This window comes from Lontra canadensis, unplaced genomic scaffold (genome assembly GCF_010015895.1).
Source record: "Lontra canadensis isolate GAN:19392208 unplaced genomic scaffold, GSC_riverotter_1.0 scaffold154, whole genome shotgun sequence".
Taxonomy (NCBI): Eukaryota; Metazoa; Chordata; class Mammalia; order Carnivora; family Mustelidae; genus Lontra; species Lontra canadensis.
The window spans coordinates 1,121,975-1,142,887 of NW_022631148.1; the positions used below are offsets into that span (position 1 = coordinate 1,121,975).

Below are 20,913 nucleotides of genomic sequence, written 5' to 3' on the forward strand. Positions count from 1 at the left end.
TACCCCACATTATGGCCCAAATATCACACATTCCCCCAGTCTCAGTGACAGCTTGCTTCAATCTCACAGGAAAAAAAAAAAAAAAGAAAGAAAGAAAGGTAAAAGAACAATGAGAAAGTGGTGACAGTTTCTAATTTAGTGATTCTTTTGCTGAAGAGTAGCAATGTCATGTAAATGGAGACTACTGACCTTCCAAAATTAAAAGTGTAACACTCTAAAACTGAACAGCTTTGGAACCAAAAAACTTCATTTTGTATAATCCCCAAACGAAAGACATTTCCCAACTTGAAAATAAAGTATCAGTGGAGTTTCAACATGGGGCAAAAGTGATATTCAACTCCATTTTGTCAAAGCTGAACACAGCTGTTAAAAGAAGAGTTGGCAGTCCATGGAGGTCAGAGAGTTAGTGAACAGTTCCTTCTAAAGCCACTCTGCATCTATGAATACATCCCAAAGTGGCATATTAAAATTAAGTGAGATCCATCAGATCTCACTGTAGTCTCTAAACTAGAGCTCACCATTTTTCCTTATATTTGCTGCCATTATTTTCTAAGTGGAGGAAAAAAAATCAAAATATTACAATCCAAAAGCTGTTCTGAAAGTGAGTCTATTTCCCTTAAAGTGGGGAGGTCAGCTGCTAGAGGGTTCCATCAGAACTTCACAAAGTTCTAAGATATAAGTTCATCATTTTAGAAACTGAAATAACTTATGCAGCACTCAGTTTCCCCTAACTAGGTTTTCTCATCCTTTGAGGGGAAAAAAAAATTTCTAATTTTAATGTTACTTTTTATATTTACAAAATTCATGCTCTCTGTATAATAAATTTTTTTTTTAAAAAACAATCAGGGGCATCTGGCTGGCTCAGTCAGTAGAGCACGGGACTCTTGATCTCAGGGTTGTGAGTTCAAGCCCCACATCAGGTATAGAGTGTACTTTAAAAAAAAAAAAAAAAGGTAAAACAATGGTCAGTCTGAAGGAAAAAAAAACAAAACACCCATGCCTCAATGCCTTAAAAATTTTTGATATTTATCCCTCTGGCCTAGCAGATAAAATTTTTGGGAGAATCCTTAGCAGAAAAAATGTCAAGTCAATATGAATTTTATGACACATATAAAACATTCTTGAAAAATTTTACAGTTCTGGAATTCAAGTAAGTTTAAAATGAACATGTACACACATGGCCTCCATTACACAGCAGAAATTAAAAACTATATAACAGTTCTGCTGATTAATTCTGTAAGGAAACCTCTACTTTAAAGACATTTTAGGGGGCACCTGGGTGGCTCAGTGGTTAGGCATCTACCTTCAGCTCAGGTCATGATCTGAGGGTCCTGTGATCGAGCCCCGCATGGGCTCCCTACTCGGTAGGTAGCCTGCTTCCCCCTCTCCCACTGCCCCTACTTGTGTTCCCTCTTTGGAGTGCTCTGTCAAATAAATAAATAAAATCTTTAAAGGGTGGGGGGAGACACTTTAGGAGCCCCTGGGTGGGTAAGTCCATTAAACACCTGCCTTCAGCTCAGGTCAAGCGATCCTAGGGTCCTGGAAGCCCAGTCAGGCACTGGGCTCAGGGAGTGTTCTTTCTCCCTCTGCCCCCACCCCCTGCTTGGGCTCTTTCTCACTTGCTCTCGTTCATGCTCTGGCAAATAAAATCTTAGAAAAAAAATTTTTTTTAACAGCCAATTTCCTGACAAGGACAAAGTTACAATTACCAAGAACTCATCAAGTAAATGGTAATAGTAGCAAATTACAAAGCTCAAATAAGGATTCTCCCTACAACATAGTTTACAAAGCAAGCAACTAAACTGATTATAATTAACTTTCATCTACATTACTACTCTAAATATTAGAACCCGCTTTCTCTCCCTCCATGCCTAAAACTAGTTACCTAATTAGAAAGAGACCCAGGTGATCCTATTACAAATCCAATAATATTCTCACCTGTATTCTTCAAGTTTTCTATGAATATAGGAGATTCCTATCAACAGATTCTCATGTGAGAAATACAGTGAAGATGAATCTAGGAAACCACATTACCCAAGTATTCCAGAGGGAACAATGAGCTCAAAGGTTCTTTGGGGAAGAATGCCCTGTGCAGCAAAACATTTCAGATGCACAAATTGGACTTTAGGTAACAATCTTATCCCTTATGCCAGCACAAAAGAAAATGTGAAACAAAATACACCCAAAAGGGGAAACAAAATGAACACTAACTTACTTACTGCCTGTTTAGGTATGGCCCTGGCTAACCATTTTAACTGTGCTTTTCATTTGGTTGAACTGTGTGACTGACTCATGAGATAAATATATGCCCATTTTTACAGATGAAAAAAATAACATTATCAACACTTTACCAGGCATTGCTCAGTGCTAAGCATTAGTTATCTCGATTAATTCTCACATCACCATTCCACGTTGTTATCTCCATTTAAAGATGGAAAAACAGGCCCAGAAATGTTAACGGTGACACAGTGAAGGTACCAATTTTTAAGGTCATTGACCAGAGAAGTCACACTACACCTATCCCTCCCAGGCTATGGTTATAAATCTCATTCAAATCACATCACTCTTTCAAGCCACAAGTTTCCATTTTAAGGACAAGAAAATCAAAGATCAAATCTCAATTATGGGGAGACTAATTTTCCAGGTTTTAACAAATTTCTTGTTTCTATTTTACTTGACCATTTCAGCCTGCCACAGCACCTCTAGGAAGAAATATGCAGGAAAATACAGGATAATACTAACAGCAATCAACCTTGGCCTTTTTGAGAAGTCCCATTCAAAGGGGTGCCTGGGTGGCTGGGTCAGTTAAACTGATTCTTGCTTTCCGCTCAGGTCATGATCTTGGGGTCCTGAGCTTGAGCCCCGAGCCCCCTGTATCTGGCTCCGCTCAGCACTGAGTCTGCTTGTCCCTCTCCCTCTGCTCCTTCCCCCATGCACTCACTCACACTCTCTCTCTCTCAAATAAATAAATAAATAAAGTTTGTGGGGTTTTGTTTTTGTTTTTTTACTTTTATTTATTTGACAGAGAGAGAGAGATCATAGGCAGGCAGAGAGGAGGAAGCAAGCTCCCTACTGAGCAGAGAGCCTGATGCGGGGCTTGATCCCAGGACCCCAAGATCATGACCTGAGCCGAAGGCAGAGGCTTAACCCACTGAGCCACCCAGGCGCCCCAATAAAGTTTTTTAATAAAAAAGAAGTCCCGTTCAGAAAAGCTACATTGGATTTAATCTCTGGTTCAAATTATACTTCTGAAATATACTTTCATAATACATTCTAACTATAAAAATAACCAAAAATCAAAAAACAGTTTTGAGCAAAAGAATGTTTTCATGTTGTTTGAAGAGAAAGTATATATGTCCTCCCTGACACTAAATAAAGTCCCATGTGTTAAGCACTGTGAGGACTGTAATAGTTCTTTGAGACAATGGCTGACTGAATAGAACTTCCAGTTCATTCCTACCCCGTGGACTAGCATTAAAATTCCCTTGATAACTAGAGAGGAGGAAAATGGAGTGGGAGGCTAAGTCCAAAAAGCAAAGAGAAGAAAAGTAGATAAGCAGATCAAAATCAGTTATGAACCTCAAAAAAAAAAAAAGGCAAGAAGACGCTCAACTTAAAAATAAAGGCTTTTATGCATGAGAATACTCAATAGTTTTGTTCATACTGAAACAAACCAGGAGGCCTTATGATTACCTTCAAAATGCTCTTTTCCTGAAAGTATTAGTTATTTATTCTAACTAGACCATTAAATGCTATGTTTATTAAACAACAACAAACCCTACCTCTACACAATATGGAATCCCCGGTTATCAATCCACCCCTAACAAAACCACTGAAGTTACAAAGCAAAGGCAGAAATTTGGCTATTCTTTACTCTTCTTCCGTTCGCATGACACTTTTTCTGCACACAACAAAATAGTCTGAAAATGATGTACATTCAAAGACTGGAAATTGTGGGGCACCTGGGTGGCTCAGTGGGTTAAAGCCTCTGCCTTCAGCTCAGGTCATGATCCCAGGGTCCTGGGATCCAGCCCCACGTCAGGCTCTCTGCCCAGCAGGGAGCCTGCTTCCTCCTCTCTCTCTGCCTGCCTCTCTGCTTACTTGTGATCTCTGTCTGTCAAATAAATAAATAAATAAATAAATAATCTTAAAAAAAAAAAAAAAGACTGGAAATCGTAATTAGACTAGAATTAGAAATGATGACTTGGGTTACCATTATAGACTGTTACACACACTGATGTTTTAATTTTCAAGAGTTCTGCATGTCAGTGGACATCCCCCCGTGCCTGGCAACCCACATGAAGAGTATGAATTCTAATCAGTTCACTAGCCTTTATGAAAGAGCTCCACGAGAGGATGAGGTCTCAAGATGAAAAGAGACACCCCTAGGGCGCCCGAATGGCTCAATCAGTTGAGTGTCCAACTCTCAGTTTTTGGCTCAGTTCATGATCTCAGGATTTTAAGATCTAGCCCTACATCAGTTCTGTGCTCAGAGAGGACACTGCTTGAGATTGTTTCTCTCTCCTTCTCCCTTTGCCCCACCCCCTCCTTGTAGTCTCTCATGCACTCTCAAATAAATAAATAAATATTAAAAAAATAAATAAAGATGAAAGAGACATCCCTGACCTCAGAAAAGTAGAGAAATTCAGCCACAGAAAGGAATGACACCCTGATACCTGCTACAACATGGATGAACCCTGAAAACATCATGTAAGTGAAGTAATACACAAAAGGACAAATACTCTGGGATGCCTGGGTGGCTCAGTTGGTTAAGCGGCTGCCTTCAGCTCAGGTCATGATCCCAGCGTCCTGGGATCGAGTCCCACATCGGGCTCCTTGCTTGGCGGGGAGCCTGCTTCTCTCTCTGCCTCTGCCTGCCATTCTGTCTGCCTGTGCTCGCTCTCTTTCCCTCTCTCTCTGACAAATAAATAAAATCTTAAAAAAAAAAAAAAAAAAAGGACAAATACTCTGATTCCAGTTACGTGAAATCAAAAGAGGCAAATTCATAAAGACAGAAAGTAGTTTAGAGGTTACCAGGGGCTAGAAGGACGGCAGAATGGTGTGTTATTGCTTAATGGTTACAGAATTTTTGTTTCAAATGAAGAAAACTTTTTTAAAAAAATAGTGGTGATGAGGACTTAGTAACACTAAATTGCACTCTTAAAAAAAAAGTTAAAATGACCTAAACCTAAAACCATAAAACTCCTAGAAGAGAACATAGGGGAAAAACTTCATAGCATTAGACCTGGCAGTGATTTCTTGGATAAGACACCAAAAGTATAGATAACAAAAGCAAAAACAGACAGAAGACAAAATCAACACTGAAAAGACATGGGCAAAAAGTGTTTCTTCACATCATGTATCTGACAAAGGATCAATATTCACAACATATAAAACAACTACAACTCAACAAAAAAATCATATATCCTGATTTCAAAAATGAGCAAAGGACTTAGGTATTTCTCCAATGATAATATACAAATAGCCTAGAACCTTATGAAAAGATGTTCAATTAACATCATTAATAAGAGAAATGTGAATCAAAATCACAACGAAGTAATGTATATAAATGTCCTATTACCATATTGTTCGTATGAAACTAAAATAATATTGAACACGAGCTACACTTCAATTTAAAAAAGTATTACCTCACACTCTTACTATTACTATTTAAACACATACACAAAAATAACAAATGTTCGCAAAGATGTGGATACCGGAACCCTTGAGCACTGCTGGTGGGATTGTAAAATAGTGCAACCACTATGGAAAACAGTATGAAGGTTCCTCAAAAAATTGAAAATAGAACTACTATATGATCCAGCAATCTCAATTCTGGCTATTTTAAGAATCGAAAGAAGGGTCTCTAAGAGATACCTGCACTCGCACAGCAGCACTAATCACAATAGTCAAAAGGCAGAAACTACTCATGTCCATCAAGAGATGAATGGATAAACAAAATGTGGTATATACATAAAATAGAGTATCAATCACTTTTTTTTTTTAAGTAATCTCTACACCTATATGGGGTGTACTATATGTAAGTATAAGTAATCTCTACACCTATGGGGATCCAACCAATGACCAAGATCAAGAGTCGCATGTTTAACCGAATGAGCCAGCCAGGTGCCCTAGTATTATTGAGCCTTTAAAAGTATAGAAATCCTGTCACATACTACGACATGGATGAACCTTAAAGATATTATGGTAAGTGAAATAAACCAGTCACAAAAAGCCAATACTATATAACTCCACTTATATGATGTATCCAAGAGCAGTCAAATTCACAGAAAAAGAAAACAAGAGCACCTGGATGGCTCAGTTAAGCGTCTGCCTTCGGCTCAGGTCATGATCCCAGGGTCTAGGGATCCAGCTCTGCATCGGGCTCCCCGCTCCGCAGGAAGCCTGCTTTCCCCTCTCCCACTCCCCCTGCTTGTATTCCCTCTCTCACGGTCTCTCTGTCAAATAAATTAAATCTTTAAAAAAATAAGTAAGAAAAGAAAAGAAACAGAAAACATATGGGTGGTTACCAGGGGCTGGGGAAAGGAAAAAAAGGAGAATTGTTGTTAATTGGGTATAAAGTTTCAGATTTTCAAGACAAAAAGGTTCTGAAGACGTGTTTCCCCTCAGTGGGAATGCACTCAATGCCATAGAACTACACACTCAAAAACAGTTAAAAAGAGTAAGCTTCACGTTGTTTTTTACATTAAAAAACACAAATACACCAGGGTGCCTGGGTAGCTCATCTGCCTTCAGTTATGAACCTCAAGCTCAGGTCCTGGGATTGAGCCCCACGTGAAGCCCTATTGGAGCCCTGCATGAGGCTCCCTCCAGGGAGTCTGCTGCTCCCTCTCCCTCTCCAGCTCATCCTGCTTGTGCTCTCTCGCCTTCTGTCAAATAAATAAAATCTTCTTAAAAAATTGCAAATATAAAAAGTGGTTTAAATGGCCAATTTTTGTCATATATATTTCACCACAATTTTTTATTTATGGGGGGGGTGCCAAAAAGGCAGTTTTATTAAAGTACAGGGACAGGACCTGTGGACAGAAAGAGCTGCCTTTGCCACAATTTTTTAAAATTAATAAAATAACAGATCAAACCCACCGAGTTGTATGGTATACGAATTATACCTCAATAAAGTTGTTTAAAAAAAAAAAGCCGAGGAAATAGTTTACCTAAATCCAATGATTCCATGGCTTAAAAAGAGCAATTTGTTCAAAGCACCCTGAGCCCTGAGTAGTGGTGACGATGCTCCTATTTCCTCCAACTTCCTCACTAAAGCCTCCAAGTGACAGCTCTTCCCTCCCTTTCCAAAGCATACCATCACCTTCTACCCTCCTTATCTTCCTTATGAGGTCCAATCTCACAGAAAAATTAAGTTAAAGAAACTGCAGTGGCAGTCATGGGAAGGGGGACAGAATTCAGCACATTTAGAGAGTCCAAATCTTTATAAAAAAAAAAAAATTTTTTTTTTTCACATGGCAGACATATGACAAATGTTAGATCTCTGCCCTCCCTTTCCTTCTCTTCTTCCATCCCAGTATATTTAATAGAGCAACTTCGGGGTGCTCTGGTGGCTCAGCTGGTTAAGTGACTGCCTTCAGCTCAGGTCATGATCCCAGGGTCCTGGGATCTAGCCCACATCAGGCTCCTTGCTCCTTGGGGAGCCTGTTTCTCCCTCTTCCTGCTACTCTGCCTGCTTGTGCTCTTTGTCAAATAAATAAATAAAAATTATTTAAAAATTAAAAATTTAAAAAGCAACTTTCCTGGCGCACCTGGGTGGCTCAGTAGGTTAAGCATCCGGTTCTCGGGCTTGTGAGATTGAGCCTGGCATCCAGCTCCACACTCAGAGTGGTCTGCTTGTCCCTCTCCCTCTGTTCCTCCCCCTGCCCACACAGGCAGGTGTTCTTGCTCTCTCTCTAAAATAAATAAGTAAGTAAAACCTTATAAATAAATAAATGAAAGAGCAACTTCTCTGTGCTTGTACTGGACATCCACTGGCCCATCTCACATATGCTGGAGCTATTAAATCCACAGCACCATTTAAAATTTGTTTAAAAAAATTTGTTTAGGGGCACCTGGGTGGCTCAGTGGGTTAAAGCCTCTGCCTTCAGCGCAGGTCATGATCCCAGGGTCCTGGGATCGAGCCCGGCATCGGGCTCTCTGCTCAGCAGGGAGCCTGCTTCCTCATCTCTCCTCTCTCTGCCTGCCTCTCTGCCTACTTGTGATCTCTGTCAAATAAATAAAATCTTTTAAAAAAAAATTTGTTTAAAAAAATAATGAACTGTGTTTTTAAACCATGCCTATCATATACTATTAAACCTTCAAAACACATCACTAAACTGTGAGTAGGATAAACTTATTATTTTGGTAAAATAATAAACATTTATCTAATATTTAAAAAAGGATAAGATAAAGACCAAGGACTAAGAATCACTTATGAGTGATGAGACTAAGAGTGAGTTTTATTTCTTTTCTCTATTTTTTATAATGAATCTATAGCTTTTTTTTAAAATAGCTTCTGTAATAAGAAATTTAGTGGAAATCTTTAGAAAAATAAACATTCTGGCTCAAAATCTCACTGTCTCTTACACCACAAGCACTTTCACATGTACTACACTGAAGCTGAATTAGCACCCGGAAGACAGACACTATTTCCTCCATTTTGCAGATGAGAATAAACTGAGGCTCAAAACAGTTAAGTGACTTGGTCAAGGCTATATAACCAGCAACTGACAAAGCAAGGATCACCAGGCCTTTTAACTTCAATCACAGGGCCCTTGCCATTCCAGGCAATCCTGCATTGTTGCTCCTAATATTGTCTGCTTGTTTTTTTAAATTTATGATGAGACTCTCTTAAGAATCCTTGCTATGTAACTTTGGGCAAGTAAGTCACAACCTCTGGGGGCCTCAGTTTCCTCATCTGCAAAGCAAGAGTGGGAAAAGATATTTTATCTCTAATAGGCCCACACGCTAATGGATTTTAAGCCTAGATACCACCTAGGATAAGAAAATCTAATGTGCAAGAGTGAATGATTGGAGAAAAGTTGAGATCTACGCTCTGGGCCAAGAGCCATTCTTAATGGAAACAGGTGGTGGACAGTCAAGAGGGAAAAAAACCACTGGAGGAACCACAAACTTCCTGGTTTTAAATCAACAGCTGAAAGCTCCAGCTTTGCTTTACTAACAACACTGCTTCAATCTTGGCTAATTCATAATCAGAAACCACACACTGTAAGTAAAGCTAGGAAGAGTAGGGGGGCAATAGTTCATGCATGCTATGGTAACTTCATGATCTTCCGAGTGGACTCATTAATGTTAAAACAGAAAGAAACCCGGTGTGTTTCAATGTGGAGACGCCTTCCTCCTCACCAAGAATGTTAAGGAGAAGCTGAACTTGCATAGCACTCTAAAAGACGCCACACTCGAGGAAAAGAGCCGACCCAACACTTGTGGAAAAGGTGAAAGAATGCAATTAAAGCTTCTCCGATCTACAAAGAATCAAAGACAGCGAAAAGACCTCTAAAAGAAGTTCCTGTAAAGGATTCACAGAGTATCTGTAACCTCTTACACTGCAAGCATTATAAAGCACTGCCGCCCGCTATTCAAAACTGTTATATAGCCTTTCTACTCGAGGGTAAAGGGTAATAAAAGTACAGCATTAACTCTGCTGGAGAGAAAAAGATTCCATTTTGCTGAAACAGGCTCCGACCAAAATCTCACCACCTTCCCGTCAACTAGGAGGATGAGCCTGAACCAACGAGAAGCTCCTCGGAACCTGTGCTATAGTCCTAAGAATTAAAACAACATCTTGCCCCTAAAATCAAGACACCACCTGCTTTAAATCCAAAGCCAGGTCCCTAGAGAAAAAAGCTCTTCACTGCGCTCTCCGCGCTCTCGGGTGCGAGATTCCAGCCCTGCTACTAGGCCACGACTGGGTGAGCACCTGATGTGGGGGGAGGGCGAGCCAAGGCCCTAGTGGATCCCGGGCGGGGAGCGGGGGGCTCTCAAGGCTCCCGAACAGAAGCGCTAACCCCCACCAAGGCAGCGGTCCTGGGCCCCCCTCCAGGGGTCGGCACCAAGAACACGTGGGACGTCAGGAGGAAGGAAGGGGTGTCCCGGGCAGACAGCCTGGGTCTGGCACGGCGGCCGGAAAAAAGAGTGGAGCTACCCCTGGGCAAGGAACGGAGCCCTCGGGGCCCGCAGGGTGAAGGCAAAGGGCGCGGAGAAAGGGGGCAAGGCCACGAGGAGGGTGGGTCTCTCTGGGCGCGGGGGCACGCGCCGGATAAGCGCGGCGGGACCCGGGGAGCGGAGGGCCCCGACACGCGGGAGGAGATCGCTGACCTGCCCCCGGGGCGCGGGGAGCCAGAAGCGGCCGCGCCCGAAGGGCCCTGTGACCCGCGGCCGCCAGGACCGGACCCGCCCCGCGGCGCCTTCCTCCTGCCTCCTTTCCCTCCCTCACTCCCTCCCTCCACCCGTGGCCCGTTAACCCGTGGCCACAGCACTCACCAGCGGCTGCACCTGAGCCCGCCGCTGCCTCAGCTGCTGCCTGCGCCTCCGCAGCCGCCGCCGCCGCCTCGCTGCTGAGGCCGAGTCCCGGGGGAGCCTCCGCGTCCCGCCGCCGCTGCCGCTGCCGCCAGAGCAGAACACCCCAAAATGGCGGCACTTCCGGCACCTACCACTGGCGGGGAGGGCTGAGGAGGAGGAGGGGGAGGGCGGTGAGAGGGAACGTACCACCGCGATGCCGCCCGCAGCGCCGAGCCGAGCGGAGCACGGAGCAGGGCCGAGCGGAGCGCGCGGCGCTACAGCGCCCCCTTGGGCTGGGGAGTGGAGAAGCAGCCGCGCCGAAGCCCTGGGCGCTGCGGGCGGAACCCTCAGCCCGGGGAGCTGCAGGAGCGCATCTCTTTGTCTCGGAGCGCTACTGATGCAAAGGGTCTGAAGACCCGGCCTGAGAGTCTGAGGTTCTTGGCCCTGCGCACGGTACCCACAGGAGTTCTGGATGGCTTGGTGGGCGAGGATCTCTGCTTGACACTGAATTATGCGCATAATAAAATATTTGATGAATGAATGAATGAGTGAATGGAATGGCGCTTGGCCAGCTTTGGGCACATGACACACCCTCCTTCTGCCCCAACAGACAAGCAACGAGATCCAGGCCTTCTTCCGTCTTTGCTGAGATGTGGAACGTGAATGTCATTGCAAGCTTTCAGAGTTAGGGGAGTGCTTTCTAACAGGATGATCCAGCCTGTGAACGCACAACCTTGCAAAAATTCCTGCAGCGCCAGGAAGCTCGTAAGGGTTCTTATTAAGAGACTGATTGCTCAGCCCTAACCTACATTTCCCAGAAAAAAAAAATTTTTTAAACAACCCAGGTTAGGTCCCAAAAGACCTCCTTCAGAGTGACTCAGGAATCCCAAGATCTAGGTGGAATTCAAACTACAACTGTTGTTGTTTGCTTGTTTGTTTAAAAAGGCTAATGCAGGTCCTACACCTTATGTGACAGTGAAATATACATAAAAAAAGAAAACTTAGAGGCGCCTGGGTGGCTCAGCACTTAACCTTCTGCCTCTGCTCACGTCATGATCCCAGGGTCCTGGGATCCAACCCCCCCTATCAGGCTCCCAGCTCAGCCGGAAGCCTGCTTCTTCCTCTCCCACTCCCCCCCTTCTTGTGTTCCCTCTCTCGCGGAGCTCTCTGTCAAATAAATAAATAAAATCTTTAAAAATAATAATAATAGCTAACATTTGTAAAAAAAAAAAAAAAGAAAGAAAGAAAGAAAAGAAAAGAAAAAAGAAGAAAGAAGGAAGAAAAGAAAGGAAGGAAACTAGAAAATTTAGTTCTGGGCCCTTTTGGACCCAGCAACAGGCAATTAACTCTTAGGTTTGCAAATGTTTTCTCTGTAACATCATCTGGCTTCCCAGAGCAAATAATTCCTATATCCACAAATACTGATTATACTCTACCTCACCACAAAAAAATAAAAAATTAGGGGTCCCTGGGGACACCTGGGTGGCTCAGTGGGTTAAGACTCAGGTCATGATCTCAGGGTCCTAGGATCAAGCCCCACATAGGGTCTCTGCTCAGTAAGGAGCCTGCTTTCCCCTCTCTCAGTCTGCCTCTCTGCCTACTTGTGCTCTTTCTCTGTCAAATAAATAAATAAAATCTTAAAAAAAAAAAAAAGAAAGAAAAAAGAAAAAAAATAGGGGTGCCTGGGTGGCTCAGCTGGTTAAGCATCTGCCTTTGACTCAGGTCATGATCCCAGGGTTCTGCCTGCTCAGACAGGAGTCTGCTTCTCCCTCTGCCCCTTTCCCTGTTCATGCTTGCTCTCTCTCTCTGAAATAAGTAAATAAAAATATTTAATTAATTAACTAATTAATTAATTAACAAGGGCACTCCCAAGCAGAAGCCTCAAGGGTATTCGCATGTATTAGAAACACCTCTTTCGGGGCACCTGGGTGGCTCAGTGGGTTAAGCCTCTGCCTTCAGCTCAGGTCATGGTCCTGGGGTTCTGGGATTGAGCCCCGCGTCGGGCTCTCTGCTCGGCGGGGAGCCTGCTTCTCTCTCTCTCTCTGACTGCCTCTCTGCCTACTTGTGCTCTTTGATTTCTCTCTCTCTCTGTCAAATAAATAAAAATCTTTAAAAAAAAAAAAAAAGAAAGAAACACCTCTTTCCTCCTTGAGGGGTTGGAGGGAAACTAACCATAGTTTTTCTGGTACCATACAGACAGGAACAATTAGCTCCTAATGCATTATCATATTCCCTAATTGTACCATATAGTTTATCATTTCATATACATTTATAATGCTGATATGTGATCTTGTTCTTGTTAATAAGTATATGTGTAATTTCCTGAAAATACCCTATATTTATAGATCATTACAACTTATAGAATGCTGTTATATCCATTACCACAATTAATTTTATATTGGTCTCCCAGCTGCCACAGATTGTACAAACTTTGTAAACAGAGACTGTCTTTGTGGGCCACAGAATCATCCAGATACGCACCAGACTCACTTCCTTACCTCCTTCAGGTCTTGATGTAAATGTCACATTCTCACTTGGGCTTTCGCTGACCACCTCATTTATAATTATACACACAGAGGGGTGCCTGCATGGCTCAGTCAGTTAAGGGTCTGCCTTCAAGTCCTGGGATCCAGCCCCATGTCAGGCTTCCTGCTCAGCAGGGGTCTGCTTCTTCCTCTGCCCCCTCCTCTACTTGTGCTGTCTCTTTTTATCTCTCACTCTCTCTCAAATAAATAAACAAGTAAGATCTTTTAAAAAATAAATAAATAAAATAAAATCTCACACACACACAGAAAGACAGAAATAATGAAATAAAATTACACACACAAACACCCATGCTTCTAATCCCCCTTTTCTGGTTTGTTTTTATCCAAATCACTAATCACCATCCAACAGAGTGTATTTTGTACTTCATATTTTACTTTCTTTATTTGTACCCCACCCAATTAGATGGTAAATTCTACAGGAATAGGATCTTAGTCTTTTTTATATCCTCAGGGCCTAGAATAATGCCTACCCATAATAGATGCTCAATAAATACTGTTTATTTTTGTATTTTTTAAAGATTTTATTTATTTATTTGACAGACAGAGATCACAAGTAGGCAGAGAGGCAGGCAGAGAAAGAGGAGGAAGCAGGCTCCCCGCTGAGCAGAGAGCCCAATGCGGGGCTCGATCCCAGGACCCTGGGATCATGACCTGAGCCAAAGGCAGAGGCTTTAACCCACTGAACCACCCAGGCGCCCCAAATACTGGTTTTTTAATTTGACTTAGATATATTGTGAAATGGCTACCACAATAAGATTAGTTAACATCCTCATCTCATAAAGATAGAAATTTTTTTTTCTTTCTTGTGTTGAGAACTCTTAGGATCTACTCTTTTAACAACTCTTTCCCATAACCCATACCACAGTGTTAACTATAGTCATCAAGTTGTGTATTACATCCTAAGTACTTACTTATAACTGGAAGTTTGTACCTTTTGACTGTCTTTATCCACTTCCCCTCCCCCGTCAATACATATTGTTGAATTGAATAAGAATACCTAGGTGTTTATTGTGGAAAAAGAGAATGAATTGTTTAGACTTCAGAAGCTTCCTAGAATCTATGATTATAAATATATGATTAATATATTATTAATATATTATTATTATATTAATCATATATTAGTATATTATACATTTATATAATACATTAATAATAAAATTTAAAATTTAAATTAATATATTAATAATATATTAATAATAAAATGTATATAAATATATGATTATAAATTATATTAATATAATGAGTTAGATGAAGGTAGGGATCACGACCATTTTCTTATTCTCTTGTTTCTCCAGGTTTTGTTTTTTTTTTTTTTCATAATATCTGACTTAGATATTTCTTGAAGGGCAACCAGAAACTTTCCCCTATTTTATCTGCCTCTTGACTTAGGGCTCCCATTGGCAGAGGAAGTAACACTTGTTGCAAGGTACCAGGCTTCCTCTTGCATCTAGTTACCAAGGCAGGGGCTTGCTTCTCCCTCTCCCTCTGTCCCTCCTTGTGTTCTCTCTCCTGCTTTGCTCTCTTTGTTTCAAATAAATTTTAAAAATCTTTAAAGAGGGGGCACCCAGCTGGCTCAGTCAGTTGAGCACACGTGACTCTTGATCTTGAGGTTGTCAGTTTGAGCTTCGCGTTGGGGGTAGAGATTAATTTAAAATATAAAATTCTGGGGCACCTGGGTGGCTTAGACATTAGGCGTCTGCCTTCGGCTCAGGTTGTGATCCCAGGGTCCTGGGGTCCAGCCCCGCATCAGGCTCCCTGCTCAGAGGGAAGCCTGCTTCTTCCTCTCCCACTCCCACTGCTTGTGTTCCCTCTCTCACTGTCTCTGTCTCATAAATAAATAAAATCTAAAAATAAAAATAAAAATAAGAAATAAAATCTTAAGGGGCACTTGGATGACTCAGTCAGTTAAGTAAGCAGCTCTTGATTTGGGCTCAGATCATGATCTCAGGGTTGTGAGACCAAACGCTCATGGGGCTCAGCATAGGGCGTGGAGCCTGCTTAAAGATCCTCTCTCTCAGCGTGCTCAGTTGACTAAGTGTCTGCCTTTGGCTTAGGTCCCAGGGTCCTGCTCAGGCAGGAGCCTGCTTCTCCCTCTCTGCCTGCCACTCTGCCTACTTGTGCTGGCGAGCACGCTCACTCGCGCTCTCTGTCAAATAAATAAATAAATACAATCTTAAACAAAAAAAAAAAGATCCTCTCTCTCCCTCTCTCTCTAGAAAAAAAAGTGATTAAAAAAATAAATCTTAAAAAAATAACAGTGCTCTGAATCCTCACCACTTGGCATTGCCCTAATTTTAGTCATTCTGCTAGGATATAGTGATATTTCACTATGGATTGAACCTACAACCCCAAAATCAAGAGTCACACACTCTAACTGAGCCAGCCAGGCACCCTTTATTGTGGTTTAAATTTTTACTTCCTTAATGATGTTGAGAGACTTTATATAATGTTTATTGACTATTTAAATATGCTTTCTTGGGGCGCCTGGGTGGCTCAGACGGTTAAAGCCTCTGCCTTCGGCTCAGGTCATGATCTCAGGGTCCTGGGATCGAGCCCCGCATCGGGCTCTCTGCTCAGCAGGGAGCCTACTTCCCCTCTCTCTGCCTGCCTCTCTGCCTACTTATGATCTCTGTCTGTTAAGTGAATAAATAAAATCTTTTAATAAATAAATAAATAAATAAATATGCTTTCTTGTGAATCATCTACTTAAGCCTTTCTCCCTCTCTCTTCCGAGACTCTTTTAGTTTAGTAGGAGATACAGATATATCTATAGGAGATATAGATATATCGATAGGTACATACTTTTTTTTTTTTTAAGTAGGCTCCACGACTGGTGTGGAGACCAGTGCAGAGCAAACTCACAACCCTGAGATCAAGACCCATGAAATCAAGACCTGAGGGGAGATCACTTAACTGACTGAGCCACCCAGGTGCTCCAGTTCTTTTTATATTTTGAATACAAGTCCCTTGCTGATATGTGTAGTGCTTATGTCTTCTCCCAGTGTGGCTTGCCTTTACCATCTTAATGCTTTCTTTTTTTTTTTTTTTAAGATTTTATCTATTTATTTGACAAACAGAGATCACAAGTAGGCAGAGGCAGGCAGAGAGAGGGGGAAGCAAGCTCCCCACTGAGCAGAGAGCCTGATGTGGGGCTCCATCCCAAGACCCTGGAATCAAGACCTGTGCTGAAGGCTGAAGCTTTAACCCACTGAGCCACCCAGGCGCCCCTCTTAATGGTTTCTTTTGATGAAAAATATTTTTAATTTTAATAAGGCCTTGTTTTTTGTTTTGTTTTGTTCCATTTTTTTCAAGGTCCTGTTTTTTGGTCCTTATTTTATGGTTGGTGATTGCTGTGTTCTGTTTGAGAGATTTTTGTTTACCCAGGTCATGAAAATTTTCTCCTTTATTGGTTTAATCTTTCACACTAAGATCCATCTACTGTTTTTGTGTATGGTTTGAGAGGAGGGTCAGGGTTCTTTTCTTTTGTCTTTCTCTGTAGATATCCAGCTGATCCATTACCATTTAGAAAGACCATCTTTTCCCACTGAGATTTGCAGTGAAGCTTGCTTTCTTTTTTCTTCCTTCTTTCTTTCTTTCTTTCTTTTCTTTCCAGTAGGCTCCACACCAAGGCTTGAAAAGGCTTGAATTTATGACCCTGAGATTAAGAATCACATGCTCCACCAATTGAGTAAGTCAGGTGCCCTGAAGCTTTTTTTTTTGAACTCTCATATTGGTAGTTGGAATAAAAACAGTACAACCACTTTGGAAGACTGTTTGACTGTATCTTCTAAACCCAAACAATTAAATGGACTTGTATGTACCCTGTGATGCAGTAATTCCATTCCCAACAGAAATTAGTACATTTTTTTTTTACCAAAAGAATTGTTTGTAGCACTTTTATTAATAATAACCTGCCCCCCGCCAAATAACCCAAACTCGAAACGGTAGATAAATTGTGCAATATATTTATAGCAGACTATTTATATAGCAAGGACAAGGAAGAAACTGCTACTATGGATGAGTCCCATAGACATACTATTAAGTAAAACAAGTCAGAAAAAAAAAGCACAGGGGCGCCTGGGTGGTTCAGTGGGTTAAAGCCTCTGTCTTCAGCTCAGGTCATGATCCCGGGGTCCTGGGATCGAGCCCTGCATCGGGCTCTCTGTTCAGCAGGGAGCCTGCTTCCCCCTCTCTCTGTCTGCCTCTCTGCCTACTTGTGATCTCTGTCTGCCTGTCAAATAAATAAATAAAATCTTAAAAAAAAAAAAAGATAGTTTAAAAAAAGAAAAGAAAAAAGCACATATTGCACACGTCTATTTAATTGAAGTTTGAGAAGAGGTAAAAATAAAAAGAAATGTCAGGATAGAGGTAATCTTTGCCAGGAAGTGGGGATTGACTATGAACTAAAGGGAGTATGAGCGAACTTTCTGGAATATTGGAATGTGTTACATCTTCGACTGAGTGATGGTCTCATGGATGTATAAATATGTGAAATTTATCACACCTTACACTTGGAATTTGTGTGTTTTCTATGGCCAGGAAGAATAACAACAAACAACCCATTAGACAAATGGACAAGGAAATAAATATACAATTCACAGAAAGAATACAAATGGCCAATAAACAAAAAATGTTCAATCTAACAAATAAAGATATTAAAATTAAAACAATGTGGATTTTTTGGACTGTCAAATGCGAGATAAATTAAATAACTTTTAAAAGATGATGGAGTTGTGAACATTAGGCACTCTCGGTGTGTATACATACAGCCATATAGGAAGGAAACAATCATTAAAATTGAAAACATTCATATCTATTTATATAAAACTCTAGAAAATGCTAATTAATCTATAATAGATCAGTGGTTGCTGAGGAATAGGGTAAGGGAATAAAGAGTTATGGGAAGAAGGGGTTACAAAGGAAAGCGAGAACTCTTATTTGGAGGTAATGGATACATTCTATTATCTTCATTATGGTGATGTTTTCACAAGTACATACATATATCAAAATGTATTAAAGTACATACTTTATTTTAAAAAATAAAAAAGATTTGGAGCACCTCAGTGGCCCAGTTGGTTAAGCTTCTATCCTCGGCTGGGGTCATGATCCCTGGGTCCTGGGACTGAGTCCCACCTCAGGCTCCCTACTCAGCAGGGAGTCTCCTTCTCCTTCTCCCTCTCCCTCTGCCCCTCCCCCTGCCCATGTTCACAGGTTCTCTCTGTCTCAATTAAGTAAATAAAATCTTAAAAAAATAAATAAAAATAAATAAATCACTTACTTTTTTAAAAAGATTTAATTTTTATTATTTATTTTTTATTTTTTAAAAGATTTATTTATTTATTTATTTATTTGATAGAGATCACAAGCAGGCAGAGAGGCAGGCAGAGAGAGAGGAAGGGAAGAAGGCTCCCTGCCGAGCAGAAAGCCCAGGACTCCAGGACCATGACCTGAGCCAAAGGCAGAGGCATTAACCCACTGAGCCACCCAGGTGCCCCAAAAGATTTAATTTTTAAAGTAATCTACGCCTAGCATGGGTCCAGAACTCACAGCCCTGAGATCAAGAGTCACTTGCTCCACCGACTGAGCCAGCCAGGTAACCCTAAAGTGTATACTTTAAATACATGTAGTTTAGTGTATGTCAATTATACTCAAGAAAACTATAAAAAATTTCCTGTGACCCCCTTAAAAAGATGCACATATCCCTTAATATAGCCAGTGTATTTCTAGAAATGTTTCCTTCAGAAACATAAGTGTGTGAAGCATATACAATGCTTTTCCTGCATCATTCTTTGACTTGGCCAACTAGTATTTATTGAGTGCCAACTAGTCAGGCACTGGGCTAGACAATGGGGTTATAGGCATGAATGCAATAGACAAGGTCCCTGCCCTCATGGAACTGACTATATTTCTAATTGGTTAAAAAAAAAAAAAGGTGCTATCCAATTGGGTTCCCCATCCATCAATAGGGAAATAGTTATGGAAATGCTGTATCCAGTAGCTGCTGTGGAGAGTGTCTTTTGAATCCGGAGCAACCAGAGCAGTGGGCAGGAGCAGCAGGCACCTGGGGACAGCCAGTGTGACCTATACAATGACCTGCATGGTAAGATAGTGTATACACTGCAGCCTCCCTCCGTGCTCAGGGGCGGCCCGCCCCCCACCCCCAAATGTGAACCACTTCTCGGAGGCTTTTATCTGTGAAGTCCAAAGAAGTCAATATTTCCAGACTTCTTCATTCAGGAGGTTCAAAGAATGATGGTACAAAAATCATCAAACTGAGGGGTGTCTGACTTCAGCTCCGGTCATGATCTTGGGGTCCTGGGACAGAGCCCCCGGTCTGGCTCAGCTCTGTTCTTGCTCTCTCTCAAATAAAATCTTTAAAACGAAAATCATCAAACTGAAGCAAGAGAATGGACAGGTAGAAACCGCAGACACTGCCATCAGGAGGAAGGTCAGAAAGAGTTGCAAACCAATGAGTAAAGCAGAATCAGAGGAGGAGCTTGAGGATAGGAACCACCTCCAGGCTATCCAGGAGCAGTTGCCCCAGAAGCTGACTGAAACTCCAGAAGAACGGAAAGACGGAAAGACGTGACCCAATAGGTGGGGCTGCTGGGAATGTTGCTGGCGGACAGCTGGGCAAAGGCGCCAACACAGTTTCAAGCAGTGAGTGAGAGACCCTGGCATCACAGCAAAAATCCGCATGATCCCGTGGCCTCTATGGTGTTGTTAGAAACTTTGTAAGGTGAGCTGAAGCTTTTTAAAGAAACAGCCAAAATACAGATGAAGGAGTTCCAGGCCCTGAAAGTAAAGTTGAAGATGAAAGAAGAGAGGGCCCGGTTCACAGAACGGCAGATTTTATGTAACTGTCAAGTAAATGATTTTACAACAGCCCTTGAGGAAATGGAGCAGCTATTAGAAATGTGATAAAAAGCAAGTGGCCAGATGGCTCCCTCTTGGGGAGGAAGTCTCAGAAAAAGCCACTTCGAACATCTGCTTGTTGGCCATGATCTAGGATTCACCAGACCCGGAAGGAAAGCAATTTCTGCAGTAGGATTCAGGATAGTGTATGCTGGCATGGAGGTTCCACCTGTAAGTAAGTGTTCCCAGCATTCCAATGGGTCAGCTTTCCTGAATCTCAGGCATATGTAGCAGAGGGGCTTGGAAGGGGCCTAATGGAGAGAGGCCAGGAAGCTCGGATCAATGTCCTAGGCAACAAAGTAGCATGCCTGTAAGAATCAGGAGACAAAACCAGCCACAGCCAAAGGAGCCAGAAGGTCCCATCCAGATATGCGGGAAGAAAACTTTAATTGTACAAGGGAGCACTGGCGCTCTATGAGAGAAGTTGCTGAGGGGACATGCACTCCCCTTCTAACTTGGGACACATTCTGTCCCATCCTGGTTGGGCTCTGTACCTCATGGTAAATTTATGAACTTGAAGCAGATTAATAAACGGAGTGAAAGTATAGATAGCAATAATACCTACCTGAAACTATGTATCTTAGAGTTTTAATTTAAATCACTTATATAGGGGCGCCTGGGTGGCTCAGTGGGTTAATCCTCTGCCTTCAGCTCAGGTCATGATCCCAGAGTCCTGGGATTGAGCCCCACATTGGGCTCCCTGCTCAGCAGGAAGCCTGTTTCTCCCTCTCTCACTACCCTTGCTTGTGTTCCCTCTCTCACTGTGTCTCTATCAAATGAATAAACTCTTAAAAAAATAAATCGCTTACAGGGGCGCCTGGGTGGCTCAGTGGGTTAAGCCTCTGCCTTCAGCTCAGGTCATGATCCCAGGGTCCTGGGATCAAGCCCCACATCAGGCTCTCTGCTCCGAGGGGAGCCTGTTTCC

General features: G+C 42.0%; 1 protein-coding gene and 1 pseudogene across 7 annotated transcripts in view; one reads left to right on the forward strand and one right to left on the reverse strand.

Annotated features, from left to right (window-relative positions):
• The window catches only part of CELF1 (CUGBP Elav-like family member 1), a 71,848-nt gene extending 61,190 nt beyond the window's left edge, over positions 1–10,658 (reverse strand). For 3 of the 7 annotated variants that reach the window (XM_032844575.1, XM_032844574.1, XM_032844576.1), the window contains exon 1: positions 10,510–10,657. The gene's annotated coding sequence lies outside the window, so the exon portion shown is untranslated. Of the gene's footprint in view, positions 1–10,509 lie in introns of all 7 variants that reach the window. The other 4 variants (XM_032844572.1, XM_032844571.1, XM_032844578.1 and 1 more) reach the window with 3 other exon arrangements.
• A 577-nt stretch (positions 10,659–11,235) lies between these two features.
• LOC116859385 lies at positions 11,236–19,994 on the forward strand (annotated as a pseudogene).
• The last annotated feature ends 919 nt before the right edge of the window (positions 19,995–20,913 follow it).